Genomic DNA, 24,185 nt, shown 5'->3' with positions numbered 1-24,185 from the left:
TTGTGGATAAGTTTAAAGTCGGGTTAGGTTATAAAAAAAATCCCAAGATTTGAACATCTCACGGAGATGCTTTTTCAAGGCACTGTAACATCATTCACTGCTCATTGATGATACTGTTAGACTAAAATTTATTTTATGCCAGTGCATGCCAATCCCACTCTGGGGACTTAAATGATAAGTTCACCCTTTTTGACAAAATAATAAATGCACATATTATTGCAGGTAAAAAATGTGAATTTATTATTTTTGTCTGCAGGAGCCAGGAAAGCATTGCACCAGTGATCAGTAGATCCCTGATGCCATGCATGTCTCCTGCAGACCTGTCAGAACACCTGTTTGCCGTATGGGATGCACAGCAAAGCAGATATTCTGACAAGAAGCTTCAATGAACTACCATGGCGCTCCACAGCACCATGGTACTTCACTGAAAACTACAAACCAACAGCAGCTAAGGCTGCCGGGACTTGTAGGCACTCATTCATAAAACTCTGTGAATGAGTAACATGGCCGTGTGGGCGGAGCGCTGTTTTCAAATCTGACAGATAGTAGGAGGGAACTTCTACCCATACTATGTGTCAGAGGGAGGGGGGCGGCGGGCGCAGCTGTAGCTATGGGAATATGTTGCATGTTCTACCCTAAAAACGGGTGGAACATGTAACATGTTCCCAAAGGTGTATTTATCCTTTAATTTCTTACTAATTGCCTCAGACTGGCTGTGTTACTGGGTTACTATACAGGATAAAGCAGTCCTCAGCTCTATGTATAGATTACGCAAAACAATTTTATTATGAAGCACCCCTGAAAGGTAATTTCAAAGTCTCAACAGGTCCTTCCTGTTTGAAGTCACTGGCAGGTATTGGGATTCCCACTAATGCAGGCCATAGATGGGTCAAAAACTGGCCATTTTTTTTTATAAAAACAAAAAATCGGTCGTTCAATAGGCCGATGTTACCACCAATGGTAAAAAAAAAAAATCGGCCGATTTTCGGCCCGTCTGCGGCCGGCATTTAATGGCTCATGCGCAGATTTTTTATCGGTCAAAAGATCGGCCGATTTGCCTATCATTGCTGCGAAAATCAGCCGATTTTTTCCAACTTTACCGATTAAAAAAATGTACCAAAATCCAGAAAAATGGCCAACCAATTAACCCATTAACTGTGTGAAAAATGGCCTGTTTTTTTTTTTTGGCCGAAAAATCAGCCAATTTTTGACTCATCTATGGCCTGCATAAAACAACTATTTAATTATCAGTAAAAAGAGATCACATGGCACAGTTCACATAGGATCAGATGATCATTTCAATTTCCAGCTTTTCCATATCATCCAGCTGCTGCTTACTGGCTTTAGGTACATATCAATATCACAAAACTGCTATATTACCACAACAGCATGCATTACAAATTTTAAAAAAGTGTGAGTGCGTACTACTTTCTTCATTTGACTTGTAACCTTTTAGACTATCAAGCCTGTATAAAATAGTTTTCAATCTGTCAAAGACACTTCTAACACAGCTGTGTTTATAGTCTTCAAATTTATCCCCATCCGTTCCCTACAAATTATGCCATTAAATGAGATGTGACCATGATTCTAAACTTATAACTTATAACAATATTTCTTCTGAAATAGAATCCATGTACAGTATATATCAGAACTACTTATGGCACCCTTCTATACTGTGCTATAAAAACTATCCCTTCCTCATCGATTGCCAAACAAAATATACTGGAAGAATCCTGTAAAATAAATGTTTTTTTTTGTGCTTCGAAATAGACATCTGTTAAAAGATTTCTGAGCAGCCAGTGAACATAAAGAGAATTCATAATAGAGAAGGAGGAGGTCCTCCTTTTTGGAGTGAGAGGATGTAGAGCAAATGTCAGTGTAGCTTTAAGGCAACCAGGCAAGAAATCAGAGGAATGATTCTCTTTAATCTCGCACACAAACCCACAGTAGAAAAGTAAATAAGTTTAGATAGTGTGGAACATCACAGTCTAAGCTCACAAATGAGAGTTTCATTTTGGTGCTGACTATTCTGTGAACATTTTTTGCTTGTTTTATCAAATTACATAGTGAGCTAGGTTAAAAAGGGTACATCCAGTACAAACAGTCCCCAAAAGTGTGGCAAATCCAAATTTACCTTAATGGGGAAGGGGCCCTTTTGACCTTAAAAAAATGCAATTGAATTCCATAGGTCAAAACAAAAATATACATCTACTATTTACAAGAACAAGAATAAAAATGACTTCTACCACATGCAATTTTTTTAAAATTTTAATATTACATTCATAGCATTTAAAACCTCCTATCATTAAATACATTTGGTATATAAACAGAGAGATATATTAGATTAATTTATAAAACTAATAATTTGTTAATTATATTAGTTTATTCTACTTTCATTAGTCCTATTATTGTTAAAGCCCAACTTTGTACAGGGTTATCTTCACAGATTTAAAGTGGAGCTCCAGGCTCCCCCCAAAAAAATTTAAGGCCAGCAGCTACAAATACTGTAGCTGCTGACTTTTAATATAAGGACACTTACCTGTCCAGGGATCCAGCGATGTCCTCATCTGATTCTTCAATCAGCTTCTGGTGCAGGTGCTGGCATCTTAAGTAAAGGAAACTGGTTGTGAAGCCTTGTGGCTGCACGGCTGGTTTCCTACTGCACATGAGTGATACGCACTGTGCTTTGTGAATGGTCCTACAGTCTTAAGGGACCTGTGAAGTGTCCCAGAAGCCTGTGGAGGAAGGAGGGGGGGGACTTCAAGTTCATATTGCCGCGGCAATCTGACCCGGAAGTGGTAGCGGGTACCTGTCACAACCAGTTGCCCGCTCCCACTGCCCCCCAAAAAGTGTCAAATGTGGCTGAGGGTGGATTGGGTGAAGTTCTGCTTTATGGCAGGCAAACACTCTACTTCCTAAGTAGAACCTCGCTGTCATGCAAACATGTATCCAATTCTTTGAAATCATTTAACTTATATGGTGGAAAAAGTCCAGCTCCTAGTTCAGCTGTAAGCACTGCAGATCTCCAGTGCTACAGTCGCATCTCCGTTTAAGAAAAATAATCTCCCATAGTATACTCATAAGGCGAGAAATGGACAGTGGTCTGGCCTTTCCAGATCTCCAACTCTATTATCAATCAATTTCACTCAACCAAATAATAAATTGGGCCCACGCAGAGACGTTACCATAAAACTGCAATAACACACACAACAGATCTTCTCCATTACCCACTCAGGTCAACAACTACCAAGAAATCCAAATCTTCACAACTTCCTACCTGAATATTACATTATATCTAAACTTGTGCTGGACCTCCTGTTTACCACAGCCTTCGATCCAAATATCTACTGAGTTCATCATCATCCTGCCTGACTCGACCTCAGTAATCTTAACTGATTTCCTCTTAGTAGCATGGGAAAATTACCACCATTCTTTTTTTCTCTCATTTTTTTTCTCCCTCTCCTTTACCCCTGCCCTAAACCCTCCCCTTCCCCTTCTCTCCCTTGTTTTTCTCTTCTCATATTATGCAATGTTATAACAGTTCATTCTTTGAGGTGAATATCTATTATTGTTTGCGTTATGGAAAACATGCGTTAAAGCAGGGATGTTATACTGCTGGCTCTCCAGCTGTTGCAGGACTACTACTAAGTCCCAAGAGGCATTGCAAGGCTGACAGTTACAAGAACGACTCCCACAGGCAATGGTATGATGGGACTTGTAGTTCCGCAATAGCTGGAGGGCTGCCAGTTTGACACCCCTGCCTTAAAGTGATTGTAAAGTTTACTTTTTTTTTCTATAACAAACATGTCATACCTGCTCTGTGTAATTGTTTTGCACAGAGCAGCCCCAAACCTCCTCTCCTTGGGTCCCCCACAGGCACTCCAGGCCCTTCCCCCCTGCTGAGTGCCCCCAGACCAAGGAGCTCATGCATTCTCACTCCTGAGCTGCCTCTGTGTGTCTATGAGACACACAGAGCATGGCTTGGCCCCACTTCCTCATCACTGGCTGTGATTGATAGCAGCAGGAGCCAATTGCTTTGCTGCTGTGTTTCAGCCAATGAGGAGAAAGAGACCTGGGAGAGCTTATGATCTTGTGCACATTGCTGGATCGGGATCGGCTTAGGTGAGTATAAGGGGGAGCTTCACGTTGAAGGCATTTCACCTTCATGCTTTAGAACTACTTTAAAGTGTTACTAAACCCACAACAGTAAAATCACTCTGTACATGCAGTAAAGCATGCTTGGTATACGTACTGTGGAACCTAAAGGGTTAATCCTCTGTATTCCGTAAAAAGGATGTTTCATCCTGTCTTTTCTGATCTTCCCCTTCTTCCACAGTCCCCAATCCATCTGCTGAGCCTTGGGTGCAAGCTGCACATGCTCAATTTGGTGTGTATTGCTAGAGAGTTTTCTTTTTCTTGGGAGAGTGCAAGTGATCAGCACAAGGCCAATCAGCACTGTCCAGACAGAGGGTCAGGGGTCCTGCAGCCTCATAGGACAATCAGGGGAGAATGAAATCTCCTCCTACAAACTTTAACCAGTGCTCTGCTGGACACTAATAGAAGTCATAAGACTGTTCTAACTGCTAGGAAAACATGTTTAGCAGTTTATATTTACTAAAATATTTGCATTTCAATGTTCTGTGTACTGTGGGAGACCAGATATAGTGAATGCAGGGTCATAGGTTTAGTAAAACTTTAATGACTATACTGACAGCCATTTATAGTATCCTGCCTCTTGTAAGTATTTTATAGGGGTATGGTACTGATCTAAATTTTGTTCTTACAACTATAATCTCAATATCTACACTATATTGCCAAAAGTATTGGAACACCCCTCCAAATCATTGCAATCAGGTGTTCCAATCATCTCCATGGCCACAGGTATATAAAATCAAGCAACTACGCATGCAGACTGCTTCTACAAACATTTGTGAAAGAATGGGTCGCTCTCAGGAACTCAGTGAATTCAAGCATGGTATCGTGATAAGTTGCTACCTGTGCAACAAGTCCATGACATTTTCTTGCTGCTAAATACTCCACGGTCAACTGTTACTGGTATTATAACAAAGTGGAAGCACCTGGGAACAACAGCAATTAAGCCATGAAGTGGTAGGCCACGTAAAATGACAGAGTGGGGTCAGTGCACAGTGCACAGAAGTTGCCAACTGTCTGCAGAGTCAATAGCTAAAGACCTCCAAACTTTGTGTGGTCTTCAGATTAGCGCAACAGTGCATAGAGAGCTTCATGGAATGGGTTTTCATGGCCGAGCAGCTGCATCCAAGCCTTACATCACCAAGTGCAATGTAAAGTGTCAGAAGCAGTAGAGCTTCTCTAGAGCAGTAGCTCTAGAGCAGTGGAGACATGTTCTCGGGAGTGATGAATCACGCTTCTCTGATAATTATAATCTAATGGACGTGTCTGGGTTTGGTGATTGCCAGGAGAACGGTACTTGCCTGACTGCATTGTGGCAAGTATAAAGTTTGGTGGAGGGGGGATTATAGTGTGGGGGTTGTTTTTCAGGGGTTGGGCTTGGCTCCTTAATTCCAGTGAAGGGAACTCTTAAGGCGTCAGCATACCAAGACATTTTGAACAATTTTATGCTCCCAACTTTGTGGGAACAGTTTGAGGATGGGCCCGTCCTGTTCCAATATGACTGCACACTAGTGCACAAAGCAAGGTCCATAAAGACATGGAGGAGCCAGTTTGGGGTGGAGGAACTTGACTTGCCTGACCTCAACCCGATAGAACACCTTTGGGATGAATTAGAGCGGAGACTGCGAGCCAGGCCTTCTCGTCCAACATCAGTGCCTGACCTCACAAGTACGCTTCTGGAAGAATGGTTAAACACTCCCATAGACACATTCCTGAACCTTCTGGACAGCCTTCCCAGAAGAGTTGAAGCTGTTATAGCTGCAAAGGGTGGGCCAATTCAATATTGAACCCTGCGGACTAAGACTGGGATGCCATTAAAGTTCAAGTGTGTGTAAAGGCAGGCATCCCAATACTTTTGTCAATATAGTGTATTTACACTAATGATTGTGTCATACTCCGGGTCACTGTATGTGCTTACTGATATTTTACTACTTTCTCTACCACAGGTTATGCACATTGTTTCATAATTAGTTGGAGGAGAATTTGGTATTTAATAAAGAGTACAACTCAACATTTTTCTTACTATATGCGATCTATTGGTACTGTGAGATGCGTGGCATCATATTTATTTTACATTTTGTGTTCTGGGAGGCATGCATGCCTATCTATTCAAGCACCCTTCTCAAGATTTTCATTGTGAGACTTTTTTTCTGGAATACAACACTCCAGAAGACATTATTAGTAAAAGCAACAAATACGATTACTCTTTCACACTTCAAACCTTATTATTATTGTCTCTAAAGCAGCTGATCAACAGTGTTCTAAGTTCATCCTCCTTGTTATTTTACTTTCTAACCTATATATTCTTTGTTTTTGTTTGTTACTACATTTCTTTTGGAGAGCAGCTAATGGACCCATTCAGTCCCTAACTTACTGCCACTAATAGTACCCAATATAAGTGTCCTTGACATTTTTCATGATTTCAAAAACTGTGACATCACCTAATGTGCATTCCACTATACAACTGGTTTCACACAATGTGCAAGGGTTGAGCTCCCCAATGAATAGTTTTCTTATAATCGCTCTTTGGACTTTGATATAATAGTACTAGAGAAAACACACTTCCCTCAATCATTTATCCTAAAATATCATCATAAGCAGTTTCCTATTTGTTACTAAGCTAACGCATCTGAAAAAAACAGAGGCATGGCCTTATATATGTCCAAACATACGTCCTTTACTGAAACTTAAAGTTATCAGGGACATAGATGGGCTCTTCCTACAAGTTAAGGGTCACTTATGGGAAGAGTTAATCACCTTTCTGGTTTATTTTGCCCCAAATTCCAACCAGTTCGGGTTTCTAGGGAATGTTCTCCATACACTTTATTCAGAGATTGAGGGTATATTCATCTTGGTAGGAGACACTAATTTAGCCCTAGACCATACTCTAGACAAATCCCACACCACTGTCTATAAGCCCCTTCCAAATCTAGCTACAGGCTTGCTGACTTATTTGAACATGACTTAATAGATGCCTGGAGGGAAGCAAATGCTACAGCAAGGGGAAATTCTTTTTACAAGGGATTTTTCTTTCTACTCTCAGGCACATAAACAATATTCTAGGATAGACAATGTATTCATCCCTTCTGTGTTACTTCCTAAATTGATTTAAGCAAAAAAAAAACCAAGACATCTTGGTCAGATCATAACCCAGTAATGGTCTCCCTCTAAAATTTCACAACTATGGACAAGGTATTTCACTTGAGGCTGAATTAAGCTTTATTGAGTAATTGTTTCTATTGTTTCGATATTGACTTATGACTCAGAACATATTTTGAACTCAATAAGGTGGAGGATACCTCCACATCCCTGAATTGGGTGGCCCACAAGATTCCCATAGGAGGATTTCTCATTCAACTCTCTTCAAGGTTGAAAAAAGCAAAATACTGTTTCTAAAACTGAGGAACACAACAATTTACTTATCCAGCACAGACTCTCAATCATGATCTTCTTTCTAAAATAGAACAGGTGTGCAAGCAATTGAATTTCTGTCTGACCACCAGGGCTGAAAAAATGTTTTACATGGAGAAACAAACCAGGTTCTTTTTTGGCAAACAAACTCAACCCAAGACCTCATACTCATGCTTATACAAAACTTAAAAAGGTTCTAAAGTCTCAGGGTTTTTTTTTACTGTCATGCATTCTATGCATGAGGGTAAAAAACCTTCTGTGTGTAGCAGCCCTTCTAGTGCCCCCTAACACTTACCTGAGCCCCCTCTTGATCCAGAGATATCCACAAGAGCCTCTGTTCTCCGGGAACTCTCACTCTGGATTGACCGAGGCTGCAGCGGGAGCCATGTTTGTTATTTTTAAGAAAAAAACAAGACTTTAGTATCACTTTAAACTTAGGGATGGGACACTATCCCTAAACCCTCACTGAATCCTCCAGGAATTTAATTCTTATTATAGAAAACTTTACCAAAAGCCTTTGGTTGATAGCCAATTCTCTACTTGGAAGTTCCTGGACCAGTTCCATTGAAACTCCCAGCTCTTTCCACACAAAATGTGGAATTAATGGATAAAGCTCTCACATGGGACGAGATTGCTACGGTAATTGAAACGCTGAAACCACATAAATCCCAAGGTCTGAACGGATCTTCCTAAAATGTATTATAAAAAAGTTTCAGACTTGTAATGCCCCATTTAATCTTTTATTTTAATCACTGGAGAAATAGAGCCAATACTCAGAGAGAGGAAAATAACGCCTTTATTAGTGCAATTCCCAAACTACATAAGGACTGTACAGAGGTCTTCAATATCAGACCAATCTCTTTGATTATTTGCAATTTTAAAATACTCACAAAGCTGCTTGCACTCAGTCTTAATTAATTACTGGAACATTACATTCATCAAGACTAATCAAATTTTATTAGATACAGGCAAACATCTAATAAAATACGTAGAACACTGAATCTAATCTTGGCAGTTCATTTCAAATGGGACTCTCCTCTACACAGACGGGCAATTCGACTTTCGTTAGATCTTCTTAAAGCATTGGACAGCCTGTCCTGGAACTACTTTTTTTTGGTTATGGAATATGTGGGGTTTGGACTGTCTTATGAATTCTACAGGCTTTGAATTACACCCCAATGGCACAAACTGAACTTAAAGGATATAAATCTGACTCAATAGTTATTCAAAGAGGGATGAGACAAGGCTACCCCTGTTGCCTCTGTTATCTGCCATCGCCACGGAACCATTGGTGATTGTCATACTCTCTAATCCCAATGTCAAGGGTATTCACTGTGCATCCTACGAACATAATCATGCTTTTTTTTTTTTTTTTTTGTTACGTATGCAACATCTCCCCACACGACTACACCTAATTTACTTAAACTTTTAGATTAATTTTCACAAGTATTGGGATTATCGGTAAATAAAAATAAATCTGTGACTTTATATATTCATTTATCCACCTCTACAGTCACAGAGGTTCAAATTAATTTTGAATTCCAATGGGCTTACAAATCCCTCCCCTACCTAGGGACACATCTGACCCCCTCTCTACACACACTTTACTCTTACCTTTGTTTAAAATAATCTTGGAGAATTTGGACAGATGGTCTGATTTGACCCTTTCCTGGTTCGGTAGGATCCACTCAGTCAAACATACATCCCAGAATGCTTTATTTTTTCAGAAATATCCCAATTGCTACCCCTTAAAGAGAGCTGATGAAACTTCAGCAGAGTATTATTAGTTTTAAATGGAGAAACAAATGCCCTAAAGCCAATAGACCCATGTTATACACTCCCAAAAAGAAGGGTGACCTGGAATTCCTAACCTGTATTTATCACCAGACAGCATAAATTACCCAATTGGCATTCACCACTTTTAAAGGCCCAACTCCACAGTGGGTTGGTATGGAAGCATTTTCCTGCTCAGTGGGTTCTATAGCAGCCCTGATGTGAGCTCTTACTAGGTTGCATCTCCCAATAATATTTCCCACGTTGTCATATGCCTTGGCTATATGGGATAGACATAAGGTGGAGAAAAAGCTCTACTCATACCACACACCCTTGTGTCCTATATTTTGTAACCCAGAATTTACCCCTGGACTATACCGACAACTCCTCCATTGGTGGGTTAATAACGGCTTGTTAAGAATAGGATATTTCTTAACAGGAGATAGCTTACACTCTCTGGAATATTATAAAAACAAACTGCACAAACATCTCCTTCAGAAATGTTCAGATATAACTAGATTACCTCTTACCTCATAGAATGCATGAAGGTAAATAACCGTCAGCCTATACAACCACTTTAACCTGATTCACTTAGTTACATTCTTACGTCACAATAGATAGAGAACCGCTTCTCCCTCTGAAGAAGTGCTATTGCACGAAAAGCCTCAGGAGGAACCAGACAGCACATGACACTACTGCCGCCTGGAGCTGGAAGGAAGCCCGTGCGGCCATTTTAAATGAAGTTATAGTGTTATTTCTGCTCACCACTATACCCTATCTGTTTTATGCGGTACTACAATAAAGTTATTTAATCTACTACACTATGGGCACTTCTTTTGTGGCTCCTATCTGGAGCTATTAAGCCCACAGGTACCTGTTAGTATCCAGCATATCCGGAGGAATAGGAGCCCCATATCCAGGCTGATCACCTCACCAATCTTAAGGGGACCTCTGGAACCAGTGGATTTAAATACTTCTCTTACAGCTTGATGACTGCACCATAGGAAAAAGTTCACCGGATTGTCCAGTATACCTTGAGGATTTATATTTCTGCGCATTATCTATGCGCTTCCGGTGAGTGTGCATTTTTTACTATCGGCTGGAGTCACAAGTTCATCTGCTGCATTTTCTTATGTTTTAAGACTATATATTCGTTTATGGTTTTACATGCGTTTATGGCTATTATATGTGGACTTATTGGCATACTTGAAATTTTATATGTTTACAGCGCTACACCATATATTAATCTCCTGATTTGGACATACTTTTCTTGTAAATGCCAAAATATGCAATAAAAAGGGAAATAAAATAAAGAAAGGAACCCCCCAATGATGTTGCTTCCACCTCTTCTTTCTACCCGTGTTTAAAAACGTAGAGGTAGATTTACCAAAGGAGTAGACCATGTTTACATCAAAAAGTGAATTTTCAGGTTGCAAAGACATTTTAGCTTAGCTTAGTTGATGAGGTGAATCTGTGCTGACTATTGTTCTATCACATCCTTCTATCAAATCTGTCACGACCCGCGGCGGCCGCCGCCACCAACAGGCGACAATCGCACAGCCGCGACTAACAGTAATACGTCACGCCCACGGCGTCAGACCCCAGACCTTCTCACCAAACTCGTGACCGAAGGACCGGCCGATCCAAAACCGCGGTGTGACGCGCGTAACAAGGCCCCACCCAGCTGCACCCTACACAGCGATTGCCCAGCTAATGGACTACAATCGGTGCCTGCAGCCTGAATGCGCTTGTTACTGGGTCGGCTTAGTTACGCAACTAACCCTCTACTGCCACCACCACTTTTGTCGGAGACTGGGAAACTCCCGTTATCAAATATACACTATAATGATTGAAATATTGATCTATATAGCACGGCCCGCGGACCTGTTTTACAGAGATATAACCAACCAGTAGCGTCTCTTCAAAGGCAGGGATTCGTGAATTGCAAGTAAGCGCTTAGAAACAGTTTAACACTTTCAGAAAGAAAGATTTATTACTAAAAGCTTCAGATGCAAATACATATTTACAAAGAGATATCACAAAAATATATATATATGTATATAAAGACACAGCAAAGAGAGAATTAGGAAGAAGATTACAGGGTTGAGTTACTTGCCCTTAGCCTGGGTTTGCAGTCCAAGTGTGAGCCGAAAGGTTCTTTGATCTCCTCTGTTACGATGTTACCTCCGAGATCTCTGTGTGTGTGAGTCAAACTCTAACTCTCTTGAAAGTCCCTCTCAAGGGAAGGGGGGGGGGGCTCTGACTACACGTTTTGGGAGTGGTCATTGGGGAACTCTAAACTAACTACAACTCATCCCCCTTGATATGAAACATACAGTTCACCTGAGGAATGTGCAATTCTCTTATCTTGATTAAGATGGGGGAGGAAGTACACTTTACAACCTTTATCGACTGCTGGACACAGGATGTCTTAACCTGGTTGACCCCCCACACCATCTGCCAGAAGATACTTTGCCTCTCAGGAAGGGAGGGGGGTAGGAAAAAGGCTGAGGAATGCCTCAAATAAACAGATAGAACATGAAAAGAGGGTTGAGGGGGAACTCTGCTCCAATTCTGATGAGCAAGTTTGCCACAAAATCCTTTGTAATTTTCCTTGCACGTGATCGTGTATGTTTTGCAAAGTGAATTTCAGCACATTCACTAAACTAAATTAAAATTAATTTGCAAAGGAAAATGAACTTTGCAAAGTGAACATGTGTTTGACAAAGGCTATAACTGCATGACTTCACTAAACTAAAGTATTCGACTAAAAAAAAGGAAAATTAGAATATATTCCAAAGGTTAGTAATGGGAACCTGTTTTATCCTGGAGATTTATTCTAGTTCATAGCGAGATTTAAACATTTTAGTTCACAGCGCGCATACAAAAAAAAATCGTAATTTAAGTTAATACTATTGAAAGAACACAAACATTCATATTTCTTGAAAGGCTCTCCCCTAATATTTTAATCTTGTAGTGCAGGGTCACTGATGTTTGATGATCCTACCTGTTTCTTAAATTTCAAAATAACACTGCATATATTAAATAACAAAACATTTTACAGCGCATTTCATATTTTTGTTAACTCTATCTCTAACAATCATTTACTTGATTTAATTTTTAAAAGTAACTTAAGCAGGCCATAGACTTGGAGAAAACAGGCTGTTTTTTTTTAGAAAATCACAAAATTGATCGTTCAGTCGGCCGGCGTTACTACCATTGTAAAAAAAAGTCGGCTAGTTTTCGTCCCATCTACGGCCGGCAATTAATATAATAGTGGTGTCCCTGCACAGAGCCCCGCTATTATATTTGACAGAAGAAATAGATTATGCATAAGAAGAAGAAACAACATTGTATCTATTTGTACTTGAATAGAAACACCTGTATCCGAAATGGATACAAATAGATACAATGTTGCAACTTTTTCTTCTTCTTCTTCTTCTTCTTCTTCTTCTTCTGCTTCTTCTTCTCCTGCAAAATCTATTTCTTATTCTTCTGCAAAATCTATTGATTCTTCTCCTGCAAAATCTATTTCTTCTTCTTCTGCAAAAACTATTTCTTCTTCTTCTTGATATTCTATTTCTTCTTTTTCTTCATATTTAATTTATTTGAAAATCTGCAAAAAGAACGGCCGATTTGACCATAATTACTGCGAAAATCGGCCGAACGACCAAATCGTCTGACGATTTTCCAGCAGGGCCAATTTTCTAAATGTCTTAAAATTACAAAAAACGGCCGACCGATTTCCCCACATGATCCAAATATCGGCCAATTTTTTTATCTGCCGATAATTCGGCAACTTTATCGAAAGTCTATGGCCTGCTTTAGATGCACATTCTGATAGAGAATAGAGTCACACATAATACAGGCATTAATTGTGTTAAAGGAGAATGCCAATCATGTCAGAAATTGGTATTAATCGTTTATATTCTTGTATGTAAATGCACCTGTAAATCGGACCTGGGTGGATGTCTAAAAATATACTGCCAAAATCATACAGGAATTATAACAGCTATAATTATGGGAAGAGATTCATTCTTTGACCACAGTTTAATTAAATATTTTTTTAGTTGTTTTATATATATTAGACTCTTCTATGTCAGACCCTGGGCAATGTTTAGCATGGCAAAATAAAAATAGCTGATGGCCTTCTGGCAAGCCTGCTTAAATAAGAATGTTTTGCCTTACAGCTATGTTTTATTCATATCCCAAATTTAGCACTGAGATTCACCCTGCCTGTTAAAATCTACTGTCCTGCATTTTGGCTTTGCTTCAGTGTACCAGGCCATCCCATTATGCAAAATCCCCTGACCACCAATAAATCCTCAGAACACCTAGTCTAGAGCCTGAGCTTCTGCAAGCAGGGGTGTCTCGTTTTCTACCCATCGGAGTCTCTCTATACCATTGCTCAGTCATTATACCATTAAACCCATCAGAGTCTCTATAAACCATTGCTCTATACCATTACAGCTTGAGTCATTCTTCATTGCAGTCCATGGAATAGCATTTTAAATTGCCAGGGATTTTGAACAGCAGAAAATAAATGTCAAGAGGCTGCATTAAAAAAAGCCCTGCTTTATCTGTCTGCAAATTACCATGGGAAAATAAGAAAAAAACTGATCAAATGATTTTACTTATCAAACGTTACTTTATAAGCCATAAGTGCATCCCCAAAAAACAAGCATCCACAAAACAGTTCAATTATAAAATGTTCTACTGATCTAGTTAAAGATCCCATGGTTCCTGGCTCCTAGAAGAGGCTTGCATGCAGCAGCCTTATTATAAAAAAAAGCGCTGCTATTACAGACATAGCTGTGCCTGCTTTAGGGAGACAGTCCGCCCTGATCAACAGGGGATCCATGAGCAGATCCTTTGCTGAATCAGAACCAAATGGGGAGGATTTCAGTTTTTTACATCCATGCCCATTCAGTATGTGTTGGGAGGACCCGTAATGCTATATGGGCAGCAGGATGTAATTGATCTCCAATGTCTGTTTACATCAGGCTACCACTGAGCCATCATGTTTAGGTGTGGAAAAAAAAAAAGGACTATGTCTTTTTTTTCCAGACCTGGACAGACGTGAAGGTAGGCAGGTGTTAATGGACACAAGTCCGTTTACATCCGCCTTTCCATAGAGTTGCATGGTGCTTCTGATCAAGTCCATCTGAAAATATTACAGATAGACCTGATCAGGAAGCCTGTGTGAAAGGGTCAGTTGTCAGCAGCAACTGTATTCTGAACAAGAACAGAAGACTCAGATTACAGATGAGATCACAGGGATCACTACATTACTGGATTATATAACTGAATTTGTATTTTAAATAGGTACAGTGTTTTGTACATATTTTCTTTATTTGTTATGGCTAGGACTAAAGAAATATATATATTTTTTTGTCAGGTAAATATGATATAGTGCATTTTACTAGTTTGCATTTTTTGCCAGTATCTGCAAAAAGACTGTTTCACTTATTCCTTCTAATTGCTTTTCTTTTCAGCAGACAGTGCAGACATTTACAGCCAGTTTTGAAATGTTAGTAACACTTACCAAGTAATTTTGCTGAACATGCATATAAGCCCTAAAGGAAAGATACAGACAGGCGCAGAATTTAACAAACAATAGTTAGAATAGCTGTACTTTGGAAGCAAACAAACAAAAAAAACATACCCCTTGAATTAGGCAGACATGGCCTGCCTTCCAAACAATAACTGGTTACCTAGCCACCACTAGAAAAGAACTGGCGTACTGTGCCGATTGCACATAGTATTTGGAGTGTTGTGCCATAGTCACAAGATGCAGACAAGAGGGAAAAGGTCTAAGACATGCTGACTATCATTTTCATTACATCATTACAGAGACCCTGTACACTTACCTGAAGCTTGGAGCACTGAAGTGCTGGGCAGGAGAGGGTTTGGTGCAGTGAGAGGCTGAACCAGCTGTAGGTCAGGCATCTAGGTGGATCCCAACATTATTTAGAGAGCCTTTACTTTTAGTCTGCTGTCAGCTGATTCTGGGTCATAGGAGAGCAAAAGTAAAGGGTTCTAATGTGACCCAGAAAAGAAGTATGACCAAAAAAGCTTGGCCATACGTCTCTTTTATATTCATTTCATTAAACCAAAACGTATCAAATTTATTGCTATAGTATTTTACTATTTTGCAACAAAATTGCTCAATTTTTAAACTGCACAGCACCAAACCACATGATACTTCTGTACCATGCGTTTTATCTGGCGCAAACACATGCACTTTTGCCAGATGCATGGGGTACCATTAAGTATTAATGGTACCCATGTGTGTATGCAGAAGTAACTGGTTTTTAATGTGGTTCAGGTAAAAAACACAATTTAGCATTTGTTTCTGCACATACCTGGTGTGATCAAGCCCTCAGAGATCAAATGCTAAAGGATCACATGAAGCAAAATGTAATGACAAAGCGTTATGTATTTTATACATAAATGCTGGCTCTGTTAATTCTTCATAAGGTAAATCCAAACTGATGAAATAAAATTTAGCAAAACAAAGCAAGAAATCTTTTTTGGTCAGGTTTCACACCTGGCAGATGTCTTTGATAAATTATTCACATTACTTTCATATCTCAGTACATCTTTTGTTGATTTATGAAAACGTTTCATGAAAAGAAAATCTAAGACACTGAAAATAAGTTCTGTAAAGTACAGAAAAAAGAATCAGGTTAGAAAAGAGGCAAATAAACATTAAAAGCTGGTCATATGTTAAAAAAAGAAAAAAAAAACGTATCCTGATCACAGGATAACAAATCAGCCTCATAAATGATACACTGATTGGATCACTGAAAAAAAATGCATCATCCAATTCCCATGCTCTACACCAAAGGCACTCATCTGGTTTACTACTATTTTTTTATTCTTTCTAGCAAATATATGTTAAATCTGGAAGGAAACTATTAATTACAGGCATTTATATAGCACTAACAGTGTATGTAGTACTTTACATAATGCACATTCATATCAGTTCCTGCCCTCAAGGTCCTTATCTCACATGCATACATACTAGGGCCAGTTTGGAATGGGGCCAGTTTACATAACAGCATGTATTTGGAATGAGGGAGGAAGCTCACAAAGATTGCATTCTCAAAATATCTATTAATCATATTCAGTATATGAATCTCCTCATTTATTGCCTTTATTTATACTTCAGAAAATATATTGATGGGTATTATTACCTGTAGTAAACACACACACATATATATATATATATATACACCAGAATACAATCATCTTACCCCAGTTATATTTACCTTGCATTTGCATTTTTGCCCCCACCTCCTTCGCAGCTTGCAACAATAACTGTTTCTTCCTGGTGTGACTCCCTACCCTGTGACAGTGCTTAGGTCTAGTAGCGAATTAGCAGTGTCACATGACTGATTGAATTACATACTTACTCCCCTTAGCGCCTACTACAAGCTGTGACTGAGGCAAGGGTGGAGAGGGAGCGCTGGCAAGGTGAGCATGACTGGATTGGGGGTCCTTCACAAAGACAATGCAACTTTGCTATTAATAGGCAAGATGAATTAAGGTGGAAATAAACCCTCTTTTACAGCAAAGGAAGTTGCTATATTAGTCTATGTTTAAAGCACAGTTGACATGGTGCTGCACATGTGATCAGCTATGACACCGGCCATTTGATGGCAACTGTGACAGTTACCATTTACTGCATGCCTTGAATGTAACTGTTTTGGGAAACAGTTAAATTGATGGGTTTAGTTTTGATTTTAAGCAGAACTAAACTTACTTCTGCTTTAACTATCCTGTGCCTCACCAGCAGTGCCAGCATCTTTTGCTGTATGCTGGTCTTTGACCCTCTTAATTGGCCAGTGCAGGATGACATCGCTCCTGCACTTGCACAGGGGTCAGTTATCCTTGCATACACGGACCAGGCCTGCGGGTAAGCTGCGCATGCGCAGCTCAGTTTACATGCTAGAGAAGACAACAAGCAGGCAGGTTGATTCATATTATTGCAGAATAGACATTGCATGTCTCTCCTGGAATATAAAGCCTGCTTGCTCATTGTAAGAGCTGTTTTAGTAACCCACAGCCAATGATAAAATTTAAATCTTCACTTGAAAATGACAGTCTGAGAATGAAAGGTTACATATTACTGATTGCTGCAGAGCAGTCCATTTCTTATTAGGACAATGAAATACAAGGCATTATCAGCTTTAGTGGAATCAACTCCAAAGATTTGTCCCTTCACACAAAGATGCAAAAACCACTAGCAGGTATGTAGACTATATTGCCAAAGTATTGGGACACCCCTCCAAATCATTGGATTCAGGTGTGCCAATCCCCTCCTTGGCCACAGGTATAAAAAATCAAGCACCTAGGCATGCAGACTGCTTCTACAAACATTTGTGAAAGAATGGGTCGCTCTCAGGAGCTCAGTGACTCCAAGTGTGGTCCCGTGATAGGTTGCCACCTGTGCAATAAGTCCATCCCTGAAATTTCCTTGCTACTAAATATTCCACGCTCAACTGTTACTGGTATTATAGCAAAGTGGAAGCAACTGGGAACAACAGCAACTCAGCCACCAAGTGGTAGGCCATGTAAAATGACAGAGCGGGGTCAGTGCATGCTGAACCGCACAGTGCAGAGAAGTCGCCAACTGTCTGCAGAATCAATAGCTAAAGACCTCCAAACTTCATGTGGCCTTCAGATTAGCACAATAACAGTGCATAGAGAGCTTCATGGAATGGGTTTCCATGGCCGAGCAGCTGCATCCAAGCCTTACATCACCAAGTGCAATGCAAAGCGTCGGATGCTGTGGTATAAAGCACACCGCCACTGGACTCTAGAGCAGTGGAGATGTGTTCTCTGGAGTGACAAATCATGCGTCTGTTTGCAAATTTCGATGGAAGTGTCTGTGTTTGGCAGTTGCCAGGAGAACGGTACTTGCCTGACTGCAATGTGCCAAGTGTAAAGTTTGGTGGAGGGGGGATTATGGTGTGGGGCTTTTTTTCAGGGGTTGGACTTGGCCCCTTAGTTCCAGTGAAGAGAACTCTTAAGGCATCAGCATACCAAGACATTTTGGACAACCTAATGCTCCCAACTTTGTGGGAACAGTTTGGGGATGGCCCCTTCCTGTTCCAACATTACTGCACACCAGTGCACAAAGCAAGGTCCATAAAGACATGGAGGAGTGAGTTTGGGGAGGAGGAACTTGACTGGCCTGCACAGAGTCCTGACTTCATCCTGATAGAACACCTTTGGGATGAATTAGAGCGGAGACTGCGAGCCAGGCCTTCTCGTTCGACATCAGTGCCTGACCTTACAAATGCACTTCTAGAAGAATGGTCAAACATTACCATAGACACACTCCTAAACCTTATGGACAGCCTTCCCAGAAGAGTTGAAGCTGTTATAGCTGAAAAGGGCGGGGCCAACTCAATATTGAATCCTACGGACTAAGACTGGGATGCCATTAAATTGCATGTGCGTGTGAAGACAGGCGTTCCAATACTTTTGGCAATATGGTGTATATAACAGGGTAATCAGCCGAGAATAATGAGACAAAGAATAACTGTAACTTGTAGTTTACAAAACAGGCGCAAAGTTAAAATCAATAATGCAAAACAGAATGGAAAACAGCTTGCATACACTGTAGAATAATACAAAACAGATTATAACTCCAGAAACATGGATTCCTTAGAGCAATGTCTCTGTGGCTCGTTCTGGGTAACATGCAACTGCACAGCATAGTCTCAATGAGACTTTAGTGCAACAGGGAGTCTTGCTGAGAATCAGTACTTTAGCAAAACAGTACAGTTACTTGTGCTTATCTTCATAAACAGCATCCCTCTCAGTGAAGTCCAGGGTAGTTCAGGCAAACAGCTGTAAAGATTCAAGGCCCCAAGGACATGTGGGGAGGGAGGGAACCTCACTGATATTAGTGTACTAGAATTAGAGTGCTCTGAAAGCAATTGGAAATATGCAACTGTGCCCCACAGTAGCTAGTTCTTCCAGAGACTCATGATATTAGTCTTCTACCTGGCTGTCAACTTGCTGGTTCTGACAGTGTTGGGCCTCTTATCTGGCTGCAGATCACTTGCCCACCTACCTCTGTCTCATTAGGTGTGTCTTCTCTAAGCTGCTAAAGGAGGAATGCAAAGGAACTTAACTTCCCTGGACTTGTCCAGGAACCCAGGGATTTGTGGGAAACGGAGATAAAGGAGCCTGTACCTCAGTGGGTAAATAGAAGCTTAGCAACACGTATATTATTACTCAAGTGCTGCTCCATATTCAGCATGTCATTACTATTTGTTCTATGTGTTCTGAACTCTCACCTCCATGTTACTACATGCTTAAAACTGTGGCTGCTCTTGTATCCTTGTTAATAAGCAGGCTTATACCTGACCTTGGCAAGTTTTTGCTCCACTCTGGACCTTAGCTTCTCCTGGGCCATCACTATGCACTCTAATTTGGTGCTACAAAATTTGTTTCTGCACACCAACTCTAGCCTATCCAACCTGTTAATTTGGCTTCAACAGAATCTCTCATAATAAAGGCATAGTGGGGTACTGAACCTTGCCCTACTTCCCCAAAAGCCAATAAAAATGTTTTGAATGTTTTGGGTTTACAATCTCCTCAGCATATGGACTCCTAGAGCATATGCCCTTAATATTTTATGTCCAAAGAGAATTTACAAGTGCAATTTTATTGCTCTATATTTTTATGCATAAAAAACACACAATCAACTACTGTCCGTTAATTTGCATTTTAGACCTATTTGCATTTTAACAATTATCAGGCAAGTTTTTAAACGCTTGCATTTTTCCCTGACTGCTGTGAATGTAAAAGCATTTATTATTATTTATGAGGCCTGGTATGTAATTCTATTTCGGAGATAGAAAGGGTTGAATAAAACACAGCATAAAGACAAAAAAGTGCAACATTAATCTGCCTCCAAAACATGTCCATGTACATTAAAAGATAAAGCTTCCTTGTACTGTGTTTGTAAGAAAGGGAAAAAATGAGACAGATTGATTTGAACTGCATGAATTAAGGAGAAATATAGCTAACTGTGCCCAGTGAATATGCCATTCGGATGAGGGGGTGGGTAAGTGGTATGCTGGACAATTAAAGGCAACAATAAATGTTCTGTAAACAAAGCAGGGTCAAGACTATGGTATTCAGTGTGTTATAAAGTTGAAATTTAAGTCTAAGTCCAGGACAGGACTGAGGACACTGGTGTTAAGGTTGGCTGTGGTATGAAAGAGAGGTTGTAATGCCAAGGGGGCTGAGGACACTGATGTTAAGCAGGGGCTTTGATGTAATGGGGGATTCTGAAGTAAAAGGGTGGACTCTGATGTGAAAGGGGGTCCTGATGTGAAAGGGGAAGACTCTAATGTGAAAGAAGGCTTTCTGATGTGGACTCCAATGTGAATCAGCACCAAAGAGAGGGTGACATCATCATCCACTGCATATGGCAATGTTCTTCAGACCTTTAAATACATTGTCAGATGTTCGGACAGGGCACAATTTAGGTGCTTCCCATAGATGCTACAGTACATTCCATGGATAAGTCCCCAATTGCATATTTGTATTGGCAGTGGGTGTGCATGTGTGATAAAGTACTCCCACAAAATCCCATCCCCGAAAAGCAACTGCCAAAAACTGCCTACCACATTTCTACTTGCAGTCAAATGGTGTGGCACTATTTCTCTGCAGTTTGACTGCACAGTAATCCCGTGGCTGCATTTTATGACAGGAATTGTATACTTCTGGCCTCCAAGCCAGCTCAGTCAATTCCGAGGTGGAATGATATATGCCCTCTGCCTCTCCCTCCAACTCCCAGACTTGCCACAAGCAGGGGAAGCAAGTGGGATTGAGTCTGTGCTATTATTCAGTCCTGGTTGCTTGTATTATAGATGTATTGAAATTTTTCCAGTTCAGCAGGGCCCCCAGAGCCCCCACTGGTGCTCCTTCCTATGATGGCACACGTGCGGGCTCAATCAAATCTGGGTTCTGTGCATCTCCATGGATTTGACTGACAGCAGCAGGAGCCAATGGATCCCACTATTGCTGAATCTCCTATAAGAAGAGAGAGAGAGGAGAAGAGCTTCAGCAAACGAGCACAGTGCTGGATCAAGATCAGGCTCAGGTAGGTTTTTAAGGGATTGATTGGGCAGGGGAGGGCGTCAGCTATTGAAAGTTTTCTACCTTAACGCAGACAATGCATTAAGATGAAAAAGAAAAAACTTTTTTCTTTGTAACCACTTATAAGATTCTGGTGATACTGTGTCTTCAGGACTTATAAAGACTTATTAGAAATCAGAATGTTAACTAGACTGCAACAGCTTGGAAAGCTGAACAACTAATTAAATCAGTTAACATAAAAAGTAAACCTGAAAACATCACATCAGGAGGGTACTCCTGTTTTCTCTGTCATAGGATGTCAATAATGCTATCTGAAGAATATTACCGCTGGGATACAAAATTGTAACAAAAAGAAAACACCTTATTTCAGATAAGGATATAACCAATGTAACCTATGACTTTAGCTGCTCACTGCTGACTATTGCCATGTCCTGATTCAAGGTCTGCCTACAGATGGTACTATAACCAATCACAAATTTGCCATATAAAACTTGTTGGCTCTCTATTTTGATTTCCAACCAAATTAAGGGCTCCATTTAAGACTATACAACCAAACCTACTGTTATCTAAAAAACTTCTGAGAACATTGCATCAATATCATTTGTACCATTTGATCTTCTCTATTCTTTTTTGAAAAGTTCCATGTTTTTCAGTCCTGCTTATTTATCATAGACTATGGCTGTGGATAATGGCATATTGAAACCATGCTGCCAAAACAAACTTTTGTACCTGCAAGCTACTTTGTATCCCATGGGGAAAAATGCTATATAAATCGTATCACATTATCTTGTATTGTGTTGTGTTTGCCAAAGGTTATATGTTAACAGCTTCCAGTTTTGCAATTGTGAACTTGGAAAAGAGAAACCTGAAATAGAACCATACTGTGAAGATCTGTATATAATTTAACAAATTAATATTGTGCTAATTACTCTGTGAACACTCTGCAAGGTTAAATTCTGAATTGCACAATTAGCCAGCTTGATGTTTTCAGCTATTAGGAAAAATGATACACTCTGCCAAAAAAGCAAATGGTGGACATTATAAGAATTAACTCATTTATACTCCAGTTAGAGGTTCCTGAAGAACAGTGGTATGTTCTAAAGTGGAAGGCAACACAAAACCAGTATTTCAGTTTTGGAAAGACATCTGGAGATATACAGTATGCAGATGTGGTTGGGAGGACAGTGTCTGCTCTTGCTGAAACAGGGGACAACATGGCTGCAGGCAGAAAACGGAATCCCTTTCAGGGAAATTTCACCACTAGAGTCTTCAAATTTAAGAGAAGCATATCCAGATCTACAACCAAAATGCACATACTGAAAGGAAAGTCCCTTTAAGAAACATTGTGCTATAGGACCACCATCACCTCCCCATGTCCTACTTGGTATGATCCCCGATCAGTTAAAATTAACAGCCAGACATCAGATAAGTAGGAACAATATAAGCTACTTTATTTCTGTTCTCAGCTCTGTGAACTAAAAGACTCTAGAAAACTTTTACAAGCTTTACTGGGTCACAGCTTGTAACAGAACTCCTGCAGAATATAAGTTATTAACTAAGATCACAGTGTTCTCTACGCTTCTCCTTAAGGGCCCAGAAAATAAAACACAAAACTTTCTTGTTCTCTTATTGTTAAAAGACTGCATGCAACTAGCCATCTCACTCTCCATGTATGGTTACACATATACAAATATATAACACAAACAAGAAATTATAGGAGGCATCCTATTATGAGAAAAAAGGAAATACATTTAAAAGAAAACATGTGGTCATAATGCTATTATTGCTGCAACAGTTATTCGATAGCTGGAAGCTCCATGCTGCCTCTGCATCAGTTCAACTCATTGAACCCCTATTATGGAGCACTTTATTATGGAAATCTTGAACAGCTTCTTTGACCCACAGCGCTTTACCATCCTAGTTCCTATGCCACAGAATTACTCAGTGAAACTACCCATAACAGTGATGGGCCAACAATAATGCACAGAAAGGTGAATGAACAGGAAAGAGCTTTCAACTATAGTAGTTGGTCTACACTGGTTTTAACAGAGACCCAGATTTTTGGGCTTCTGTTGAGGAAGCTGAGCTGACATACAGGGACCTGGATCTGACCGATAAGGCAAACAAATGTTTGTAATGTTATTCTGATCACAGGTATAATTTGAAGCACTACTACAGGCAAACACCTAATTAAACAGTAAAAGCAGAACTCCAGGCACATATAAGAGCACAAATGTACACAACTCCACAATAGATCATTACATTTATTTTAGGGTTGCACCGATAGCATTACCGGTATTGGTGTCCTTACTAAGCAGTTGTACTAGTACTCATGCAAATGCTCCGATACCTGAAACTGATACCTTGGGGGTGCAATTTGAGCCCATAAAAAATGAATGGGCTCAAATCTTACTGCAAAGAATAGCATGTGATTTGATCTAAAATGTAAGAAATGTTACTTATTAATGGGAAACCTGAACCTGGGACAATTCTCACAACCACCTTGATGAAATTACTTTCAAAAGCCCCCTTCACATTAGTGGTTCCCCCTTCACATTAGAGGTCCCCATTCACATCATATGCCCCCATCATATCAGAGGTCACCCTATCACATCAAGGTCATCTCTTCATGTCAGAGGCCCCCATCACATTATAGACCCACATACATTTAAGGCCCCTATACATGAAAACCCTCCTTGGCCCTGGGAAAACTGTGCCCA

This window comes from Staurois parvus, unplaced genomic scaffold (assembly GCF_062004578.1).
Source record: "Staurois parvus isolate SC_StPar_1 unplaced genomic scaffold, SC_StPar_1.0 ptg001492l, whole genome shotgun sequence".
In the NCBI taxonomy this organism is placed as follows: domain Eukaryota; kingdom Metazoa; phylum Chordata; class Amphibia; order Anura; family Ranidae; genus Staurois; species Staurois parvus.
Note: the sequence above shows the minus strand (reverse complement) of the source record.